Source organism: Schistocerca americana, chromosome 1, assembly GCF_021461395.2.
Source record: "Schistocerca americana isolate TAMUIC-IGC-003095 chromosome 1, iqSchAmer2.1, whole genome shotgun sequence".
Lineage (NCBI taxonomy): Eukaryota > Metazoa > Arthropoda > Insecta > Orthoptera > Acrididae > Schistocerca > Schistocerca americana.
Window position 1 is genome coordinate 987,731,531 of NC_060119.1, and position 24,920 is coordinate 987,756,450.

The window sequence follows — 24,920 nt, forward strand, 5'->3', positions numbered from 1 at the left end:
CCCAACTCGCTTTATTTGTTCATGAGACCCAGAAAATATTAGATACAGGCTCCCAGGTAGATGTTATTTTCCTTGACTTCCGGAAGGCGTTCGATACAGTTCCGCACTGTCGCCTGATAAACAAAGTAAGAGCCTACGGAATATCAGACCAGCTGTGTGGCTGGATTGAAGAGTTTTTAGCAAACAGAACACAGCATGATGTTATCAATGGAGAGACGTCTACAGACGTTAAAGTAACCTCTCGCGTGCCACAGTGGAGTGTTACGGGACCATTGCTTTTCACAATATATATAAATGACCTAGTAGATAGTGTTGGAAGTTCCATGCGGCTTTTCGCGGATGATGCTGTAGTATACAGAGAAGTTGCAGCATTAGAAAATTGTAGCGAAATGCAGGAAGATCTGCAGCGGATAGGCACTTGGTGCAGGGAGTGGCAACTGACCCTTAACATAGAAAAATGTAATGTATTGCGAATACATAGAAACAAGGATCCTTTATTGTTTGATTATATGATAGCGGAACAAAGACTGGTAGCAGTTACTTCTGTAAAATATCTGGGAGTATGCGTGCGAAACGATATGAAGTGCAATGATCATATAAAATTAATTGTTGGTAAGGCGGGTACCAGGCTGAGATTCATTGGGAGAGTCCTTAGAAAATGTAGTCCATCAACAAAGGAGGTGGCTTACAAAACACTCGTTCGATCTATACTTGAGTATTGCTCAACAGTGTGGGATCCGTACCAGATCGGGTTGACGGAGGAAATAGAGAAGATCCAAAGAAGAGCGGCGCGTTTCGTCACAGGGTTATTTGGTATCCGTGATAGCGTTACGGAGATGTTTAGCAAACTCAAGTGACAGATTCTGCAAGAGAGGCGCTCTGCATCTCGGTGTAGCTTGCTGTCCAGGTTTCGAGAGGGTGCGTTTCTGGATGAGGTATCGAATATATTGCTTCCCACTACTTATACCTCCCGAGGAGATCACGAATGTAAAATTAGAGAGATTCGAGCGCGTACGGAGGCTTTCAGACAGTCGTTCTTCCCGCGAACCATACGCGACTGGAACAGAAAAGGGAGGTAATGATAGTGGCACGTAAAGTGTCCTCCGCCACACACCGTTGGGTGGCTTGCGGAGTATAAATGTAGATGTAGATGTAGAAGTGCTCCAGCAGCAACAGTAGCACTGGCAGCAGTGGTATCAAACAGCGACATATTGAGGTCGAGGACAGCAAGCTATCGCTCTTTTTTTTTTTCGTTTATTGAATTTCAATTCCCCCCGAAGGGGGCGGGCTGGCAGCAGCTTAGTATGCCGCTCTTCAGCCGACAGATTTTGTGACAAAGATCAAGAGAACAAATAATAAAAAACAGGCGACAAAATCGCTGACTTAGAGAGTAACAAGGCGAAAAGAAATCGTGGAACTTTAAACAACAACATAGGGATGATGACGCTAATAAAAATACATACGTAGCAGACAGGGAAAACAATAGACAATTAAAAAACACGGCGACAGTCTGGATTCTGTTCGCAAAGGACATAAAATTCACACCTAGCGACAGCATGGTTTCTGTTCGCAACACGAGAAAGACAAACAACACTGAATAGTCACTGGAACACTGCACTAAAAAGTTGTCAAATGTGACACCACAGTCGAGAGCAGGTGGGGGGAAACTGGACAGAAGATGGGAAAACAAAAAAGGGGGGGGGGGGAAGGAGAGTAAAAAAAAAGAAGGGGGGAGCCGGGAAAGGAGCTGAAGGAGGATGAGGACCCATAAGAGGGGTGGGGGGCAGACGCAACAGGGAGTGGGGTAGGCAGAGGAGGGGAATACAAAAGGACTGGGGGGGGAGAAGGGAGGTAGGGAGAGGTTTAGTGGGGAGAAAAACAGGACAGAAGGGGGGGGGGAGAGGGAGCCCAGGGAAAGGACAGAGGAAAGGAGGGGGATGGAGGATCAGAGTTGATAGGAAGGATAAATGGAGGGAGAGAGGGCATCATCCGGGAGGGGGAGGTGACGGAAGCCACCTTGGGAAAGGAGATGGAGGGTGTAGAGATGGAGGGTAGGGGGGACACAACGGTGAAGACGTGGCAGGGGGCGGGGACGGGAGAGGAGAGGAGCAACCAGGGGGTGAGGGGGTTCAAGACGGCGGGAGGTGTAGAGGATGCGGATATGTTCGAGGAATAGGAGCAGATGGGGGAAAGGAATGAGATCATAGAGGATCCGCGTGGGGGACGGGAGGCGGATACGGAAGGCGAGGCGGAGTGCATGAAGCTCAAGGATCTGGAGGGACTGATAGAATTTGGGGGGGGGGGCAGATATCCAGGCAGGACTGGCATAACAGAGGATGGGACGGATGAAGGATTTGTAGGTGTGGAGGATGGTAGAGGGGTGCAACCCCCATGTCCGGCCAGAGAGGAGTTTGAGGAGTCGGAGGCGGTTGTGGGCTTTGGATTGGATGGAGCGGAGATGAGGTATCCAGGTGAGGTGACGGTCAATGGTGAGGCCAAGGTAGGTGAGGGTGGGGGTGAGGTGAACAGGACGGGCGCAGACAGTAAGGGAGAAATCCAGGAGGCGGAAGGAGCGAGTGGTACGACCTACGATGATTGCCTGGGTCTTGGAAGGATTGAGTTTCAGGAGCCATTGGTTACACCATGCAGCAAAAAGGTCAAGGTGATTCTGGAGAAGGCGTTGGGACCGTTGGAGGGTAGGAGCGAGGGCGAGGAATGCGGTGTCATCAGCATATTGCAAGAGGTGTACTGGAGGGGGGGGGGGGGGTTGGGGCATATCTGCCGTGTACAGGAGGTAGAGGAGAGGGGAGTGGACAGAGCCCTGGGGCACACCGGCAGAGGGGTAGAAGGTGTGGGAATTGGCATGATGGACGGTAACATAGGAGGGGCGGTGGGAGAGGAAGGAGGCCACCAGACGGATGTAGTTGATAGGAAGGGCGTAGGTTTGGAGTTTAAACAGGAGACCGGGATGCCAGACACGGTCGTAGGCCTTTTCGAGGTCAAGTGAGACAAAAATGGTGGAGCGACGGGAGTTAAGCTGGAGGGAGAGGAGATGAGTGAGGCGGAGGAGTTGGTCATCAGCAGAGAAGGAGGGTCGAAAGCCACATTGGGTGTTTGGGAGGAGGTGGTTTTGGTGGAGGTGGATATGGATGCGCCGGGAAAGGATGGATTCCAAGAGCTTGCTGAACACCGATGTGAGACAGATAGGACGATAGGAAGAGGCATCAGATGGAGGCTTATTGGGTTTGGAGAACATCAGGATACGGGAGGTTTTCCACAGGTCGGGATAGAAGCCAGTGGCAAGGATGACATTGTAGAGGGTGGCAAGGAGGGAAAGGAAGGAGGGAGGGCAGTGTTTGAGGTGGCGGTAGGTAACGCAGTCGTGGCCGGGAGCAGTGTTGCGTTTAGTGCGGAGTGTGAGGCTGATGTCCTGTGTAGTGATGGGCGTGTTAAGTGCAGAAGGTGGGGTGTGGCCCAAGTACTGGAAGCTAGGAGCAAGGGGAGGAACAGAGGTATTCGTACGGTCCATGACATCAGGGAAGAGGGAATAATCAAAGTGGGGATCATCTGGGATGGAAAAAACATCAGAGAGGTGGGAGGCAAAGTGGTTGGCCTTACTGAGGTTGTCAGGAAAGGGACAGTCATTAAGGAGGAGAGGGTACTGGGGGGTGGGGCGGTTCCCAGTAAGGCGGTGGAAGGCAGACCAATACTTGGAAGAGTTGATGGGGAGTGTGGTGTTGAGTCGTGTACATGTCTGGCGCCAGGCTCGGCGTTTCTTCGCAACAAGCAGGTTGCGGATGTGTCGCTGTAATTGCCGGTGGCGGGTAAGTGTATCCCGGTCACGAGTGTGGAGAAAAGAGCGGTAGAGGCGGCGGGACTCTCGAAGGAGAAGGACGGCCTGTGGAGGCAGGGCGGGGCGGTGAGGGTGGATGGCTTTGGTGGGGATATGGATGGCGACGGCGTCAGACAATGTCTGGTGCAGGAAGGCAGCAGCGCGAGCGATGTCATCAGGAGACTGGAGGGTAAGTACATGGCCGTCAACCTGGGTGTGAATGGAATCCCGGTAGGCATCCCAGTTGGCACGGGAGTAATCATGGACAAGTTTAGGAGGGACGTCAGGGCGAGGAGCGTGGCGGGGATGGCGACCGTTAGAGATAGTGAGGAGGACAGGAGCATGGTCACTGCCAATGAGGTGAAGGACATCCGCGGTGATGCGCCCAAGGAGGTTTGGAGAGGCAAGGACCACATCAGGAGTGGTGTTGGATTCGGGCCGGGTGTGCTGAGGCAGGGGAACCAGGTCTCCCTGGAGAGTGGTGAGAAACTGATGCCACCGCCGGAGGTCGGCAGGATCACGGCTGTGGATATTGAGGTCAGCGGCAATCACGTAGGTGGAGAAGGTGCGGTCAATGTGGGCCAGGAAATCGTACGGGATGGGGGTGCGAGGGCGGACATAAATGGTGGCACAGGTGATGGTAAGGGTGGGGAAGAAGAGGCTGAGGGTGAGATGCTCGGCAGGATTGTTAAGGAGAGGTTGGGGCCAGACAGGAGGTGCTTGAGGTGGCCTATAGCAACTCCGCCACACGCGAGAGGGTACGGGTTATCGGTGCGGTGTAGAGTGTAAGGAGCCGTGGAGACGGAGAGACGGGGTTGAAGGAAGGTTTCATTTAGGACGAAGGCATCCACGCGGTGCTGACGTAGGGTGTGGAGGAAGAGGAGTTTGTGGGTGGGCAGGGAGCGAATGTTGTGGTACAGGATACGGTACGCTTGTTGTGCCATGGGAGTGGAGAGTTAGACAAGGGTGGTGAGGGGGGTGAAGGTGAAGTGGGCCTGGTTGTGGGAGTATGTGGCATAGGTGGTAAGATGGAAGATGGAACGGGCAGCGAGGGCGATTTGGGAAAGAGTGTGTGAGCGCTGGAAGGGGTGGATGTTTTGGAGCACAATGGTGGTGAAACGGATGATGTCCTCAGCAGTAGGGGGAGGGCGGAGTGAGTTGTTGGGGTGGATGGGGTCATCAACAGGACGGACAGGCATGGTGAGCTCAGGGGTTACTGGTGGAGGTTTCGCTTTACACTTCGAGGAGTAGGTAGGATGTGGTTCATTGCAAGTGTTGCAGGAGGGGGGAGAGGTGAGGTTGGGGCAATGCTTGAGGAAGTGGGAAGCTTTGCAGTGCGGACAAGTGGGGGGGTTCCTGCAGGCAGAGGTAACGTGGTCGTTGTAGGTGAGACAGCGTTGGCAGCGGTAGGATTGGACGGGGGAACGGGAGGGGTCCACCTTATGGCGCTGATTGTAGATGAGGGCTCCCTCGGTGAGGAGGCGGTCAATGGAGGAGGAGGATTCGGTGAATATCCGCATGAGAAAAGTCGGCCCGGCATCATTGAAGATGCAACGGGCCGAGCGGATTTCAATGTCGGGCCGGGAGTTGAGTTCCGTCAACACCTCAGCCGCCGTGATCACGGGGCTAAGCTTCGTGATCACAGCGGTGAAGGTTGGCGGACGCCGGGGAGGTTGAGGCTGATGGGGAGAGGACGGGGTGTGGTAGGGGGTGAGGGTTGCACGTTGGCCAAATTGGATACGGGGGATGCGGGAGAGGAGATCGGTGTGGAGGGAAGCACTGGGGGATTTGATGAGGACCGAGTCCTTGCGAGGAATCAGTTGGGAGATGGGAGCATTGGGGTAGTATTTCCGGATGGCGAGGGTGAGGGAGTGGGCATCAAGGAATTGAGGGTCAGGATTGGAGAGGACAAAGGTGTGGGTGGCAGGTGGGGCGGGGGCGGGGGTCGGAGCCGCGTCCATGGGGTGGGTGGGTCACGGGGGCTGGGGTTTTTTTTGGAGGAGACTGCAGGGGAAGGGTCAGCATTCGGGCGCTTTGAAGGTTTCGTGGGCACGACCGGGTGGAGAGGGGGCAGGGGTACGGGTTGCAGGGGGAGATGGCGAGGGGCAGGACCACCCTGAGCAGCGGATGACGCAGACGGAGGGGGCGTGGGTGTCACTGAGACTGTGGAACGTCGAGCAGAGATCCGAGCTGGCTTGGAGCCTGTCGGAGGCGGTGCGGGGAGCGGCGGAAAGTCAGTAGCTGTCGATGGGGCGACAGTGATAGGGGAGGAGGAGTTGGGGGTGGTTACAGCCGAAAGTGGTGCAGGGGTGGGGTGGACAGGGAGAGAAGGAAGGACGGGAAGTGGGGTGGAGGAAGAGCTCCATGTGATGGTGGTTGGAGCAGCGGAGGGAGAGGTGAAAATGATAGTGGTGGTGGTGGTGGGTTGGGACATGGCGGCGGCGCGCGAGAGGGGCGGCGGCGGCGACCAGACGGCGACGGCGGCGACCGGCAGGCGGCGGCGGCGGCGGCGGCGGCGGCGGCGGCGAGCACCGGCAGACGACGGCGGCGGCGAGCCCCGGCAGGCGGCGACGGCGGCGGCGGCGGCGGCGGCGGGGGCGGCGGCGAGGACCGGAAGGCGGCCAAACGGCGGCGCAGACGGCGACGGCGGCGATCAGCAGGCGGCGGCGGCGGCGGCGACGGCGGCGAGCACCGGCAGGCGGCAGGCGACGGTGGCGAGCACCGGCAGGCGGCGACCAGGCGGGGGCGGCGATCCCCGGCAGGCGACGACGGCGGCGGCGGCGGCGGCGAGGACCGGAAGGCGGCGACCAAACGGCGGCGGCGGCGGCGAGCACCGGCAGGCAGTATGGACGGCAAGCAGACGACACGGCAGGGAAACGGCGGGGATCTTCCACGTCGAAGGTGCACCCTGAGAGTAGCCCAGGCAGTGAAACTCTTCGATGAAGAAGAGAGGGAATCCAACCCTCGAATGTGAGCTATCGCTCCTGCCTAATGACATACTTGAAATTTTAAATCTGCGTATTTCAGACTAAGACCTTGTGTGAAAATACCAGTTTTTAATATGTGTGGTATTCCATTTCTCTCTCTCTCTCTCTCTATCTATCTCTCTCTCTCTCTCTCTCTCTCTCTCTCTCTCCATTGGTGGTGACCAGGCCAAAATATCTCGCGAAATAAGCATCAAACGAAAAAACTACAAAGAACGAAAGTCGTCTAGCTTGTTGAAGGGGGAAACCAGATGGCGCTATGGTTGGCCCGCTAGATGGCGCTGTCATAGTTCAAACGGATATCAACTGCGTTTCTTTAAACAGGAACCCCCATATTCGTGTAGTACATAAAGGAATATGAATGTTTTAGTTGGACCACTTTTTTCGCTTTGTGATAGATGGCGCTGTAATAGTCACAAACGTATAAGTACGTGGTATCACGTAACATTCCGCCAGTGCGGGCGGTATTTTTTTTTCGTGATACATTACACGTGTTAAAATAGACCGTTTACCAATTGCGGGAAAGGTCGATGTCGTGTTGATGTATGGCTATTGTGATCAAAATGCCCAACGGGCGTGAGCTATGTATGCTGCTCGGTATCCTGGACGACATCATCCAAGTGTCCGGACCATTCGCAGGATAGTTACGTTATTTAAGGAAACAGGAAGTGTTCATTCACATGTGAAACGTCAACCACGACCTGCAACAAATGACGATGGCCAAGTAGGTGTTTCAGCCGCTGTCGCGGCTAGTCCGCACATCAGTAGCAGACAAATTGCGCGAGAATCGGGAATCTCAAAAACGTCGGTGTTGAGAATGCTACATCAACATCGATTGCATCCGTATCATATTTCAATGCACCAGGAATTGCATGGCGACGACTTTGAAGGTCGTGTACAGTTCTGCCACTGGGCACAAGAGAAATTACGGGATGATGACAGATGTTTTGCACGCTTTGTACTTAGCGACGAAGCGTCATTCACCAACAGCGGTAACGTAACCCGGCATAATATGCACTACTGGGCAACGGAAAATCCACGATGGCTGCAACAAGTGGAACATCAGCGATCTTGGCGGGTTAATGAATGGTGCGGCATTATGGGAGGAAGGATAATTGGCCCATATTTTATCGATGGCAATCTAAATGGTGCAATGTATGCTGACTTCCTACGTAATGTTCTACCAAAAGCTCGTGGATGAATAACCACTTGACACACCTGGTAGCTCGACACTGTAAATGTTTACATCGTCGCGAGACCATGCTGTCATACAAGATGAAAGTACTTGCAGAGCACTGAGACACTGCAACAGTCATTCTTCCCGCGGTGCCTATATCGGTGGTAAAATGGGACATACCCGTTGCTGTCACTTCACGTTGATTTGCAGTGTGTGGGTGTAGACGCAGATACGGCCCTTACTCTTCATGTTCCATGAGTACAGATGCCCTCGTGGAGAGAAATTGTGAACATAGATGCCCAAGTACACGTTCCGCTGCGGTATTTGCTAAGTCGATAACTCGTGATCTTGTATGGTTGTTTGTAGGCTTCAGTCCGGAATGTTGAGTCGCACCTCGTCCCAAGGCGGCACTTGAGTCAGTAACGGCCCTCGTGGGAGGGCCAAGAGCAGAGCGAGCCGTGACGAGGCAGGCCATGTGGCCATGTACCGTACGGTACCGCAGCGCACCGCCCCCTACCGGGTCACGCCTGTCTCAATTTTACCCTGCCGCGCCGCCCCCCACTTACGGCCGCCGCAGTCGGCGAATTAGCATACATGATTATGCAATAGCCGGTACATGCATTACTGGCGCCACTAACAGCCCGGAGGCACTGGCAGATATTTGAGCTGTTGGCGGCGATTCTGTCACCCACTCAATTCCTCCTGCTTTACATACGTCATGTTGGCTATTTTGAACCATTAAAATTAGGGGCACAGCGGCGGAGGCGGAAGGGGGAGGTCAGAGATCTTTCCAAACGACCAGTAAATCGCTAAAATGTTGTAAATTCGCCGCCCGAGGTTACTAGGGAATTTCTAAATTTAGAAGTATATAAATACACAGGAAGCTATTATACAGACGTTCAGTTAAATAATATAAACTCTATGGCATAAATGTCTCGTTTCCGGAAGTTCTTTTCTCATTTATAATAATAATGTTATGTTTTGTATTGTATGTATTGTATTGTATGTTAACCGGGGGCCGAGAAACGACGGAGAGGCTCCGTCCCCGTCGCAGCCGCAGTGGTCCACAACACCACGACGACTGCCGCAGTCCACTTCACCCCTCCGCCGCCCCACACCGAAACCAGGGTTACTGTGCGGTTTGGCCCCCGGTGGACCCCCCAGGCAACGGCTCACACCAGACGAGTGTAACCCCCATGTTTGCGTGGTAGAGTAATGGTGGCGTACGCGTACGTGGAGAACTTGTTTGCGCAGCAATCGCCGACATAGTGTAACTGAGGCGGAATAAGGAGAACCAGCCCGCATTCACCGAGGCAGATGGAAAACCGCCCAAAAACCATCCACAGACTGACCGGTTCACCGGACCTCGACACAAATCCGCCGGGCGGATTCGTGCCGGGGACCAGGCGCTCCTTCCCGCCCGGAAAGCCGTGCGTTAGACCGCACGGCCAACCGAGAGGGCCAATGTTATGTTTTACTTTACATTCCCTTGTTCAATAGCATCTATGAAGTCCTTGAGAGACACCAGTACGTCCATGATCACTTGTGATACTGCGATGTAGACTTAAGAATCTCCAAAGTCGGCAAGTTATTGGCACCCGTTTAGATGAAACATCCACGAAAATACTCGAAAATTTATCATATTTCTTGAGTTACAGTATTTATTATCAAGACAGCACACAGAGTTCAAGTGAACTTGTCGCGTCAAAAAAAGAAGTAAACAGTGAAAAAAGACTTAAACTTTCTTGAAGCTATTGAAGGTCTGAGGACTATTATCTCCAATAAGAAAAGCTCTGGAGGAAATTTTTCCTTTGTTGTTATCTCATGTCCTGTATGCTCATGGGCAACGATGTGGCGGGAGCGGTCAAAAATTGCACTCACGGGCCACACATTTTAACTATTAAAAGAGAAGTTTTTATAAAGAATGATCATTGACAAGTGTTTCATGTGATCACAGATGTTTGCAGGACCACTTATGTGAGACGTCGTCGCCGTCGGCTTTTAAGAATGATGACTGTCAACAAGGACCAACTGACTACTTTTATGAGTAACGCCAAAATAGCCAAAACCAATTACCTGCGATCTACTGTCCACTTGCTAACATTTTACGTACTGTGCTGGAAAATAACTAACTATTGTTTCACAAACTTGAGATATAAATGCGCTTAAATCTGTATTATGGTACGAAATGTCTTCATTTGATTTAACAAGATAACTACCGCTTGTATTGATGACGGAGTACCGAACCCAAATTTTCCAGAATCAGACAAGCTCACATATAGCTTGTCGTGAACACAGACTGTTACACTAGGACGGCTGACAGACTATCTACTAAAGACTGTTAACGGACACTAACGCACCTCTCTCCAGCGATCCTAAAGACGTGCGAATCTGGGCTTGGATGGCATGGGAAGCACGCCTCTACGGCAAGGCGTGGTCCAGGTTAGCTTCCGATTCGTTCTTAAATCGTTTAAAGCTTTCACATATGGGATTTTGTTACACTAAAATACTTTCGTTTTGCTTCACTAAATTCAGTTAGTAAAATATTAAAAACTGTGGTCATCATAGTCTCTCACCTCCAATACAGCACGTTTCATACTGTACCCTAAAACATTATAGGTTCAGTTGTTTGATATGCTACAGCTTTATTAATTTCTTAGTTGTAAATGTTTCTATGTCGTACTACAATTTTAAATGTTAGTTAACCCGCCCCATTTCCATGTTTTACAGCAGAAAATTACATTTTTTGAATAATATGGAAAATAATGAAGATATTTTAAATATCACGTTTGTGATTTTTTGCGAAGACTTCAAAATTTATGGAAACGTGGAATTACTCGAAAAATACTTGATAAAATTACAGCTAACTTGGAATTATATACTTTGACACAGGTTGTCTTGAATATTCTAAAATTGCCCATGGTCATCATCATTTACTTTTGCTGATGCGTAATTGTGCAGTTTGTATCAGCAAGGGCAACGTCGCACAGTGTGGAGCGCTACATGCAGTATGGGGAAGTCTCGTACCAACTGTGCTCAAGTCTCATTAATACCTCCAGTGCAGACAGAAAACTATCAGCGTCGAGCCTTGTGAGAAGCCATTAATCATCCGATGGCAGCTCCTCATACTGCATCAGGCATCAGGCTGGGATCGAGGCTTCGATTCTGGAAGGTACGGATATCGGTTGCTGTCTGCCGCCCCCCTCTCCCTCATGAATGTAACTCGCCATCAACCACAGTTTCAGCGTGCCAATATACCTATGATTTTAAAAATAATAACGACAAAGGTACAAAATGTTTTAATGTAATACAAGTAAATTATTTAATTACAATGAAGTACGTAATACATTTCGACATTTAATAATATAATAATAATAATAATCGTAATGAGCGTAAGAATAATAATTTGTTCACATTAGTGCTTAGTACATCGCTTTAGCACAGCTTTTGACTTATTGCTATTCAGAGAATTGCAGCATTTGAAAATCATTCCTCCGAAAATTTAAAACAGTACGTGTGTCTTGGAACTGATGCTGAAAATACAATAGCAACGAACTCTGACAACTTCGACTGCGTCTTAACTTACGAGCTCTCGCCATTACCAAAATTTCACTTATGTTAGTGCTACGATTGTGAACACAAGTCAGAAAACTCCGTCCACGCGAGAATCTACAGCTACATCTACATCCATACTCCGCAAGCCACCTGACGGTGTGTGGCGGAGGGTACCCTGAGTACCTCTATCGCTTCTCCCTTCTATTCCAGTCTCGTATAGTTCGTGGAAAGAAAGATTGTCGGTATGCCTCTGTATGGGCTCTAATCTCTCTGATTTTATCCTCATGGTCTCTTCGCGAGATATACGTAGGAGGGAGCAATATACTGCTTGACTCCTTGGTGAAGGTATGTTCTCGAAACTTCAACAAAGCCCTACCGAGCTACTGAGCGTCTCTGTTGCAGAGTCTTCCACTGGAGTTTATCTATCATCTCCGTGACGCTTTCGCGATTACTAAATGATCCTGTAACGAAGCGCGCTGCTCTCCGTTGGATCTTCTCTATCTCTTCTATCAACCCTCTCTGGTACGGATCCCACACCGGTGAGCAGTATTCAACCAGTGGGCGAACAAGTGTACTGTAACCTACTTCCTTTGTTTTCGGCCTGCATTTCCCTAGGATTCTTCCAATGAATCTCAGTCTGGCAACTGCTTTACCGACGATTGATTATATATGGTCATTCCATTTTAAATCACTCCTAATGTCGACTCACAGATAATTTATGGAATTAACTGCTTCCAGTTGCTGACCTACTATATTGCAGCTAAATGATAAAGGATCTTTCTTTCTATGTATTCGCAGCCCATTACACTTGTCTACCTTGAGATTCAATTGCCATTCCCTGCGCCGTCCTTCGCCGTCCCTTCGTCGTCTGATATTCCATATGCTCTTACTTTGTTCATTAAACGACTGTGGGGAACTATATCAAACGCCTTGCGGAAGTCATGATACACGGCATCTACCTGGGAACCCCTGTCTACGGCCCTCTAAGTCTCGTGGACGAATAGCGCGAGCTGGGTTTCACACGATCGTCTTTTTCGAAACCCATGCTGATTCCTACAGAGTAGATTTCTAGTCTCCAGAAATGTCATTATACTCGAACATAATGCGTGTTCCAAAATTCTGCAACTGATCGACGTTAGAGATATAAGTCTATAGTTCTGCACGCTCTTCTACGGACTTACGGTACACCGCTGCAAGAAGGGGGGCAAGATCCTTCGCGTACTCTGTGTAAAATTGAACTGGTATCCCATCATGTTCAGCGGTCTTTGCTCTTTAGAGCGATTTTAAATGTTTTTGTATCCCTCTGTCATCTATTTCGATATCTACCATTTTGTCACCTGTGCGACAATCTAGAGAAGGAACTACAGTGCAGTCTTCCTCTGTGAAACAGCTTTGGAAAAAGACATTTAGTATTTCGGCCTTTAGTATGTCATCCTCTGTTTCAGTATCATTTTGGTCACAGAGTGTCTGGACATTTTGTTTTGATCCACCTACCGCTTTGACATAAGACCAAAATTTCTTAGGATTTTCTGCCAAGTCAGTACACGGAACATTACTTTCGAATTCGTTGAACGACTCTCGCTTAGCCCTCCTCACACTACATTTTTCTTCGTGTAATTTTTGTTTGTCTGCTAGGCTTTGGCTACGTTTACGTTTGCTGTGAAGTTCCCTTTACTTCCATAGCAGTTTTCTATCTCGGTTGTTGTACCACGGTGGCTCTTTCCCATCTCTTGCGATCTTGATTGGCACATACTCATCTAATACGTGTTGTAAGATGGGGATTGCCAATTCTTTCAGTTATTTCTGCGTAAGTTCAGGGAGTCATTCTTTTTTTTCTTTTTCTTTGATGGTGGTTTATACCATTTCTATCTCACCTAACTCATGTTGGTGATTCATTCCTTTTCTATTTCGCCTAACTCAACATTCTGTGCTTGCTAGTTCCACCTGAGTTAAAGATAGCTTGTAATTTCTAGAATTCCTTGCCATTTTTGAATCTTAGTTTTCATACTACGTTACAGTTAAAAAGTTAGCTGGGAAATTAGCAAAGTGATATAGGTTCCAGGTTGCACCAATTGTATCTTCAAAATTCACTAGCCATATCTAATCAGAAGTATCTGGAAACCTCTATGTAACCTGGGATTGACCACTAAACATCATGAGAGGCTGATCCGCGTGTATAAGAGGAGATGGGGAGTATACTGTAGTGTTGTCAGTAGAGAAGCAGTAACAGCAGATTATGTCAGTCAGGAGCAGATCCGTCACGGATGTTTCATACCTTCTAAAGCTGCTCAAGTCGACTGTTGGTGATGTCATTATGAAGGGGAAGCGCGAAGGAGTGATCACGTGTAAACCAAGCCAAGCCATCGTGTACTGACGGGCGAGGACTATCGAGCCCTGCGGAGAGTAGTTGTACAAAATCACAGCAAATTTGCAGGAAGCGTCATTCGTGAGTTCCAAAGTGCCACCAGCAGTCAAATTAACACAATGACTGTACGTAGATGGTTAAAAAGAAGTAGTTCCTCATAACCCAGGCATTTCTGTCACCATCGCTAAGCGACGCTTGACGTGAAAGGAACGGTACCAATGGACAGTGGCTGACTGGAAACGAGTGATTTGAGTGATGATTCACGCTATACTTTATGGCAGTCCGATGGAAGGGTTTAGGTTTCGCGAATGTCCGGAGAACGTTACCTGCCATCATGTGTAATGCTACCAGTGAAGTACAGAGGATGTGGTGGTACGTTTTGGGGCTGTTTCTAGTGGTCAAGGAGTGGTTCCCTTATAGCGCTTAAGAAAACATTAAATGCCCAAGGATATGAACACATTTTACAGTACTGTGTATTGGAACAGTTGGGAGACGATAATTGTTTATGTCACCTTGCTAATGCATCTGTTATAAAATAACATCTGTGAGACAATGGTTTGTGGACAATCTTCTTCTTCTTTCTCCTAGCCCTTATCCCGTATTTTCACGTGGTCGGCGTATTACATCTACATCTACATCTACATCCATACTCCGCAAGCCACCTGACGGTGTGTGGCGGAGAGTACCCTGAGTACCTCTATCGCTTCTCCTTTCTATTCCAATCTCGTATTGTTCGTGGAAAGAAGGATTGTAGGTATGCTTCTGTGTGGGCTCTAATCTCTCTGATTTTATCCTCATGGTCTCTTCGCGAGATATACGTAGGAGGGAGCAATATACTGCTTGACTCTTCGGTGAAGGTATGTTCTCGAAACTTTAATAAAAGCCCGTACCGAGCTACTGAGCGTCTTTGTTGCAGAGTCTTCCACTGGAGTTTATCTATCATCTCCGTAACGCTTTCGCGATTACTAAATGATCCTGTAACGAAGCGCGCTGCTCTCCGTTGGATCTTCGCTATCTCTTCCATCAACCCCACCTGGTACGGATCCCACACCGGTGAGCAGTATTCAAGCAGTGGGCGAACAAGCGTACTGTAACCTACTTCCTTTGTTTTCGGATTGCATTTCCTTAGGATTCTTCTTCTTATTGGAGCTGGCAATGTTACTGGTACAGGGTGGATGGATACTCTTCCCGTCAACTCCCATTTTGTCCACGAACAGAATGTGTGCACCATAACTGTCTCCGTCTTGTACTATTCCATGTGTCCGCTGAATGGCCAGCGGGACGGATTGTCAATCCTCTGGGCCCAGGTTCGACTCCCGGCTGGGTCGGGGAATTTTCTCTGCCCAGGGACTGGGTGTTGTGCTGTCCTTATCATCATCCTATCATCCTCATCGACTGTAGGTCGCCGAAGTGGCGTCAAATTGAAAGACCAGCACCCGGCGAACTGCCTGCCCGACGGGCGGCCCTAGCCATACGATTAAATAAATAATCTATTCCAACTAAAAGTGTGCTATCGCATGTAAAAGTGTGCGAACGTTTTCTAAAAGTTTGCAAACCATGTAACTGAGGTGGAACGTGTGTACCTAGTCGGATGTGGGAAACCGCATAAAAACCTCATGCAGGCTGGCCTGCGCACCGGTCCACTTCTGTAATTCGCAGGGTAGATTCGATCCGGGAATCTTCTCGAATCGCTAAGACAGCTTACTAATGCAAGCGCCTATCCAGGCAGTTTGCATGTACAATACTTATTACGTATTTCATCTTACATAGACGATATTAACTAACGAAAAATAAAGAAGCCCGGCAAGATAAGTCCGTCAGAAGGCTTTCAAATTGCTATTGGAAGACAGTATAAAATTTACTTACACTCACAGTCAGTGACCTCACTGTTGAGGCACATGATCGGGCGTCTTCATGGGACAGGAATACTTCGTTCTTATGATCACCAAGGGCCAGGAACAAGCGTTCCGCCATCATAGGTCTTTTGCTGAACAGAGCAGAGGGGACTTCCGTTCCTTCAACAATGAACTACACGATTGCCACTGTTTTGTGTGGCAGATGGATTCTGCACTATCTGCGGTTCGCAAAACTATCTTGTCACGAGCGGATCCACCACGTCGTGTAGCGACGCCTCAGTGGGGCAGCTAAGTAGATCTCCCTCGTCCCATTCAACTCCTTCCAGAGACAGGCGATTCCATCTGTGGAATGATTGCGATGGTAACACACCTCATGAAATCAGGTAAGAACCATACAAGCCTCAGTGGTTATTGTAGTGTCGTCGTCAGCAGCATATCAAAACAACTTCGGACACTTAGTGACCTGCTGCCTTGTCGTGGTTTTCGAATGCAGAGGCTCCCATCTACATTCGAGTGGGAGTTTGCGAGTTATCATCCCACTATTAAAACTTGGCCAAGCTGGGGGAAACCATACAACACCCTTTCCCGCGCAAGAAACTTCAAGTAAGAGTGCTTATCTATCTTGAGAAGGCAAACGACACGGTTGGAAACATAACATATTTGAACAGGTGGGATTTGGGGAGCTGCTTAACCATCAGTAACTGGTCCTTCAGGCCATGTCTGCATTTCAATTATACACATCAAAAAAAGTTTTGTATCACCTCTGTTCCGAGAGTTCCGGAACCTGTACAGAAAATTTGAATAGAGATCAACATAAACATCATTTCCGCCCTTTTTTATTCTCATGAAAACCACACATTACATGTTGTACCACCATACAGCGAGACCTTCAGAGGTGGTGGTCTAGATTGCTGTACACACCGATATCTCAAATACACAGTAGCACATCCTCTTGCATTGATGCATGCCTGTATTCGTACTATACACAAACGCATCAAGGCACTGTTGGTCCAGATTGTCCCATTCCTCAACGGCGATTCGGCGTAGATCACTGAGAGTGGTTGGTGGGTCACGTCGACCATAAACAGCCCTTTTCAATCCACCCCAGGCATGTCCGATAGGGATCATGTCTGGAGAACATGCTGGCCACTTTGGTTGAGCGATGTTGTTATCATGAAGGAAGTCATTCACAAGATGTGCACGATGGGGGCGAAATTGTCATTCATGAAGACGAATACCTCGCCAATATTCTGCCGATATGGTTGCACTATCGGTCGGAGGATGGCATTCACGTACCGTACACCCCTTACGGTGCCTTCCATAACCACAAGTGGCGTACGTCGGCCCCACATAATGCCAGCTCAAAACTGCAGGGAACCTCCACCTTGCTGCACTCGCTGGACAGTGTGTCCAAGGTGTTCAGTCTGACTGAGTTGCCTCCAAACACGTCACCGACGATTGTCTGGTTGAAGGCACATGCTACACTCATCGCTGAAGAAAACGTGGTACCAATCCTGAGCGGTTCATTCGGCATGTGTTTGGGTCCATCTGTACCGCGCTGCATGGTGTCGTTGTTGTAAAGATGGACTAATCCGTAGGTAGCAGTCAACCACTGCCGTAGTGCCCTTGGGCGGCTTGAGCGAGGCATGTCATCGGCAGTTCCTGTCTCTCTGTATCTCCCCCATGTCCGAACAACATCGTTATGGTTCACTCCGAGACGCCTGGACTCTTCCCTTGTCGAGAGCCCTTCCTGGTACAAAGTAACAATGCGGACGCAATCGAACCGAGGTATTGACCGTCTAGGCATGGTTGAACTACGGACAACTCGAGCCGTGTACCTCCTTCGTGGTGGAATGACTGGAACTGATCGGCTGTCGGACCCCCTCGTCTAATAGGCGCTGCTCGTGCATGGTTGTTTACGTCCTTAGGCGGATTTAGTTACATCTCTGAAAAGTCAAAAGGACTATATCTGTGATACAATATCCACAGTCAACGTCTATCTTCAGGAGTTCTGAGAAGTGGGGTGATACAAAACTTTTTTTTGTGTGTGTGTATAGTCAGGACAGTCACATCAGACAGTTTGTAACTGAAAACTGCTGTCCCACATTTCACTCCTAAACTGTGCAATACCAGATGTCACGTTGTTGATATCTACAATAAAAATCAGCGAATTATCTTGTCGATCACTAATCTGAGACAACGCACTATCTTCTTCTTACTTTAGATCTTATCTGAAACAATATTAACAAAAATGTCTGAATACCTTATTTATTCTGATAACCCAGCACTCCTTCCAAATTCTGGGTTCGGTCCTTCATTACGAATTCTGTACAGCACAGCCATAAGTCGTTATCATGCCACCAGATAATACACAACGCGTGACCCTAATTAACGAGGAATAAAATATGCGGAAAAAGTCACTACATGGTGGCAAAATACAATGCATAGGTCGTCCAACCAATCAACGGTAGTTTCAAAATTCCTTTTACATATTTTACAGATATTTGTGACCTATGTATCGAGGTAACATTGTCATCTCATTAGTGGCCGTTCCGCCAAACCGCTGCCAAGTAACCACCTCGTATGCACTAGAAGAATACATTCCATAGGGAAGTTTAGGGAGGACTGCTATGCGGTTACTGGGAGCCGCTAAGGCATGTCAGCTCAGGCCACCGGTTCTCTCTTTTAGTCGCATCCAGCTACTTAGAGTGTACTTCCTTCCTCACCCCTGGATGGACCTACGTTCCATGCATTCAGTCAATTTACTATCTCCTCGCCTCATTAAGAGTGGATGCAGTCTGCTTGGTCAAGTACTTTTCTAACCCATGCTGTAATAAATAAGTATTGTTAGAAGGGCCACGTCACTTTCTCCTTAGACGTTCCCTAAGAACGCTCATTCCTTAGCCTGTCCTGACCACGTCCACATCCTAAGTCCCATTCAATAACGTTAAAGAATCAATTTTCTGGGGTTTTTCTGTACAAGTGCCTCCACATTTCATCGAAACAACTGTCCGACATCTTCAGTTGATGGTTATTACTGTGTTCACTGCTGGAGAAACTGGCTAGGCGGCATCGAAATTTATCGGGACCTGAAGCAGTAGCACAAGCGCGGATAGGCACTTGCAGTTGGATGAAAGTAGCTTCATAGAGCCCCCTACCAGGAGTCGGAGAGAGGCCTCCCGTGCATAAGCAGTGCTGTTTCAAGATGCTACTCCAGACGGGTGTAAAATGAAAGTGAGCAACGGAAAACAATAAACGGTAAAATGAAGATTTGACCCTCTCTGACTACCCCCTGAAGCAGATCTTAGGATCTCTTAGTGCTCTTTAACATATAAATTCCAACCTAAACAGAAGTGAATGATTAAGGGAACTAATTATACTACATGATAAATGTTGTTGCTGCTTATACGTTTATTGCATATTAAAAACAATTTTTATTACAAATGTTTATATTTGCTGCTGTAGCAGCCGACCACCCCTCTATAACGGACAAAGCAAAGAATGCGGACACGGATGTGAACTGCGATTTGGACCTTGCATAAACTCTGCTGCGAGAATCGTAAAATGAATCTGCAGCAAAACAGGAGGCTCCCAGATCAGTGAGTAAGGCCAAGAGGAAGGCGGCAGCTGCTCTAGCAAATGTGCGCACCTCGCCTAGGAGGAAAAAGGCAAAACGCACGATGGTAGTAGATGCCGATGGCTTCGAACTCACCTAACACCCCGCTTGCTTCACACAGATTTCGTCAGCACCACCGGTTCTGATGACCAACAGCTTTGAAGAGCTTGAGGAGGAGGTAGAACAACCTGGAAGTAAGGAACCCAAATCAGCACCAATCGTCATACAGTTCACCGCCAGTTACCATGGTCCTACAAGATTCTGATACAACTTGTTAGTCAGGACAATGTCATCATCAGACCTGCCGGAACTGAACATTAAAAGGTGACACTGAAGACAACGGAGGATCACAGGAAAGCCACTGCCAGGTTCAGGGAGCTATGGTTGCTCTTCTACATGTATCTGCCTTCAGCAGACAAGTCGCTAAAGGCCGTTTTCTGAGGCCTGTCGTGCAAGTGCAACCGGGACCACGTCCAGCAACAACTAGAAGACATGCCCTACGGCCATGTTCTGTGTTTCGTCAATCACTTGTCCTCACCCACGATCAGGAGGAAGACACCACTTGCACTAGTAGTCACAAGTGAACCCCACACAATCGGGATCTCTGGTAGGTCACAAAGGTTATAGCGACTCCCATCACAACAGAGAAGCTGTGAGCCAATCATGGGAAACCACTATGCTTCAGTTGCCAGATAACTGGCCACACACATGCTTCAGCACAGTGCCCACAGCATGGGTGCAATGGGTGCACGTGCCAGCTCCAGCTGCACCAGGTAGAACACAAAGGGACCATTCCTGTTTGTTGACTGTGGTGAGAAATAGACTGCTTTTTATCAGGCTTGTACCAGCTTGAAGAGGGCAGCGGCAAGAAATTGCGACCAGAGTCCTGGTGCCACTATTAAGGGACCTGTGCCCATCCATCCTGGAATGAGCTTTGCAAATGCTGGTGGAGCTGTGACTGCCAATGGAAGTACACCAACCTGTGGTATGCAACCTCCTATGGTCACGTCTACCAAAGGGGCAATGAGGGGCCGATCGACCAAGGGATGTGGCACCACAGTGGAGCATCAGAGTACCAGCTGAAGTGGACAAGAGGAGGGACACAACTCCCACACCTTCAGCAGATTTCAGTAGAACAATGTGGAAGTCCACTCTCAGCTCCAGTACCACCTCAGAGGCATCCATGGTGTGTCCATGTTGAAGGAATTCCTCCAAATTGTTCAGAAGCTGAAGGGAAACATCCCACAGTATACTGAAGCGACAGTCAAGTCAGTCACTCAAGCACTTTTATTAAACGGACCAACAATAGCTTCTCATGGTCCCTAGCCAGCGAGACGTCACAGTGTGCATGTGTAACACCAATGGAATCTGTGCACAACATGATGAATTCCTGCAGTTCCATAGGGATGAAGCTGTCGACGTCTGTTTAGTGTCGGAGACACTGTTAAAACCCAGTGTCAGTGTGTGCACTGCCAATTATTCCATCTGTAGGATACAAACATCGTTTGCGCTCCATCCAACCCAGCTACCACCATTGCAAAGGATGAATGTCACCACCATCACTAGTGACACTTCCCATGGCGCATTATGTTGTGGCTGGATACTGACCACTGACAGGCGTCCTCAACCCTGTTGATTTTACAGCAGTGTTGTCACTTCCCAGCAACATCTTTGTTGGGGCCGACTTTCATGCCCCGCATACTGCTTGGCATTCTCGTCTGATGAATAACAAAGAACGGCGACTTTCGGGCAGGGAAACAGCGAGGTACCATCGTCGTTGGCTCAACTGACCACTTTTTGTATCCGACCAATAGAAGACAGCCACAGGATCTCGACATATGCTCTAGTCAAAGGTGTGCCACATATTATCACAGAAAGAATGTGCACAGAATTACCATCACACCATCTTTCCATGATCTATGGCGTTTACATCGATGGTATCCCCACGGACCACTGTGGACTGATTACCCACAACTCCAACTATCAGCACTACAGGACATAGCTGGAGGAAGCATTTCACCAGGCCCTTGCAGCTGACAATATAGGCAGTGACGAGAGCGTGCGCTAATTCACTGAGAGTGTGCTCCAAGCGGTGCAACTTGTCACTGCACCGTCTAGGAATAGTTCACCTGATAGGCCCAGGCAGCTTCCTCTGTATGTTCTAGAGGCCAACATTACAAAAAATCGCCTTTCCCAGGAATGAAAGACGACGAGAAACGCCGCCACGAAGAGACGCACAGCACGGACATCAAAGCCACTGTTGATACTCATTACCTACAGCACCAGGCTGTAAGAGGTCCGAGCAGATGTAATTTCGATGTATTGCTCATGCGCTGCCTGCGATATGCAAGGTCTCTGACCAGAGAGCAGTGTTGGCTGCAGTAGGAACTGTGTAGTTGTTGCTATCTGGAGTCTGCTCTGGTCTGGTATGGTGTATCGTGTTGGCTGACCCAGTCGCGGTGCAGCGATGCCGGAGCCTGAGTATTATTGTATAAGGTAAAAAGCAGCCTCGCGCATATGTATTAATGCTATCTCAAGTCACATGTAAATGTTTTAAAACACCCGTAATAATAATCTTCCTCATAAAAAGTAACTTTTAACAACCATTCATTTCAATTTAAAGAATTTACTAATTTCTCCCATCCATGATCATCCCGATTATTGCAATAGAAAAATCAGTTGCTTCCTTTCATAAATGACAGATAGGTCGGCCAGCATTGCACAGAGCTGTGCCGGAAAAATTTATTGTAAGAGCAGATATACCCGGCGACTTCATTGAGGTAAGAACTTTTCCTATTTCATTCAGAATGATCTTTCAGGGCCATGACGCAGCACTGCTGTCGTCCAAAATTTACCAGGTTAAATTCACAGTGAATTATTGAAAAGTCATAAGTGAGCGACAATTTAATTGAGAGGTTAGTTACATTGTATTATTACCAGGTTACTGAATTTATTTTATTTATTGGGATGTTACACTGAATGTGAACGTCATAATTATAATTTTTACTGTTGGGGGGTTTAGGAATTTTTCTGTTTTGAGGTTATGCTAAATGTGAATGAATTTTGAGCTTGGATCAAATGAGAAAGAATTTTGTTTTGAGGTTACACTAAATTAGAATCATATTCATATTATCTATTTTTTATTTTGTGGGGAGGTTACACTTGGCGACAACCAGCCAATCTTTCAGGGCAATGACGCAGCACTGCTGTCATCCAAAATTTACCAGGTTAAACTCACAGTGAATTATTGAAAAGTCATAAGTGAGCGACAATTTAATTGAGAGGTTAGTTACATTGTATTATTACCAGGTTACTGAATTTATTTTTTTTATTGGGATGTTACACTGAATGTGAACGACATAATTATAATTTTTACTGTTGGGGGGTTTAGGAATTTTTCTGTTTTGAGGTTATGCTAAATGTCAATGAATTTTGAGCTTAAATTAAATCAGAAAGAATGTTGTGTGGAGGTTAATGTGAAAAGAATTTTGTAGGGAGGTTATAAATGTAAATGAATTTTGTGGGGAGGTTACACTGAATGAGAATATTTATTTATACTATTTATTTTAAATTTTTGTGGTGAGGTTACACTTGGCGACCCTGCCAGGATCGTATTTCTTTGTGAATCTCTGAGAAGTAGTCATATATCTGCTCTTATTTACTTAAATGTAGTTTGCATCTGGTGCAACGCATTTACTAATTTGTCATGCTTTCTTTCACAGATCATCGGCAATTTGTTGCTCTTTGTTGTAATTGTGTTTGTTCCATTTTTGCTTCGTCTTTGTTTCATGTTGTGCTTAATTTTTATTTGTGAAAAATGCCACGAAAAACTGTTAACAGTACATCGCGATGTGCAATGAGTGAAATAGCCGACTCGAATAATTTGACAGATAATACTAACGACACTCAGTCTAATAGTGATAATCCCCTAATTATAGATAATCAGTGCATGCCGATCACTAATATTGATTTTGATGCTAATGATGAGCAAACAAATGCAATTATGTCCACAGTAAATGTAACAATTGATGACATGGCACGTTACGTTACAATGAACGTTGTCCAGTTTGGCACGCCTGATTTGCAAAATTTATGTAGCGAACAGATAATTGTTTCTAACAAAGGTGAACAATGTACTCAAAGTACATCAGATTTATTTGATTCCGGTGTAGTGACCAACAGTGCACGTACAATTGGCAAACCTTTTTGTGAATCAGACAATGACCAAATGGTAACACAAAATGTGACAAATGCAGATACACCATCACACAGCATAGAAAATAGAGTCGCTAATTTTGGCTGGGATCAAGTTATTGCATTATTACTACAACTCAATGAAAAATACGACAACCATTTTAAACAACTTAATGAATCGTGCAAACAACTCAATGAAAAATACCACAAACTTAATGAATCGTACAAACAACGTAATAAAAAATTCGACAACCATTTCAAACAACTTAATGAAAAACTAGACAATAATTATAAACAACTTAATGAATCGTGCAAACAATTTAATGAAAGTTTCGAACAGTTGAACGAAAAACATGACAACCTTAATGAACAGAACAAACAACTTAGTGAACAGATTACAGCCGTTACCGTGCAATGTCATGATACTAAAGAACAATTATGTGAGGAAATTAAGGCTTGTGCTAGTAACAGTAGTGAATAAATTAGATCTGTTGCACAAGAATTAAGTAATACACATGCAGCCACAACAGAATCACTTAGAGATGAAAGTAGTGCAGTCGCTAAACAATGTTCAGAAAACGCAACACAGATACGCGACGAGTTTAAATTAATGTCAGCAGAAGTTTCACGCACTCTGGATATGGAAGTCGATAAGACATTTGAACAACAGAATAGCCAAATTGACGAAAGTTTTAAAGTGACAGAAATGAAACATATTTCAGTCTCTAACACATCACAGCATACGCCACTCTCCGAACAGTTGTCACACTCACATAGCCAGTGTAACTTAGGTAATTTACAGAGAGTACGTGAGTTAGATTCCAAACAGTCACAGACAAACAGATTATCATACAATCCTGAACCTGTTCAGACATACAGAGACGATCATTTTGATTACAAGCAATTTTTATCCGTAAAAAAATCTACGGTATTTAAAAATGTCAGAGCACAGGTACACGCTTTGTATTTTCATCAGCATTGCCTGTAATGCAGAAACTAGAATTGGCCTCGATAAAACAATTTGCTTTTGAATTTTCACCGGCATTGCCTGTAATGCAGAAACTAAAGTTTATTTGCAGCGTGTAAGTGACCTCAGGGGATTCATTACACTTCGATGAATATGTGCCGTAGCGTGCACAGGGCTCCGAGCCGTAGTAGTGCTATTTCATCTTTAGTTTTCTGCACTGCTGCCTTCTCTTTTACTATCTTTTATATCTATTAAAACAACTCTTCAACTATTGATCTATCTAGGATTAGAAATGTGTAAAGAAAATCTGATATGACAAGTTTTACCGAAAGTGACAGTTTTCATTAGACACTCCCGAAATGGCAAGAACTACC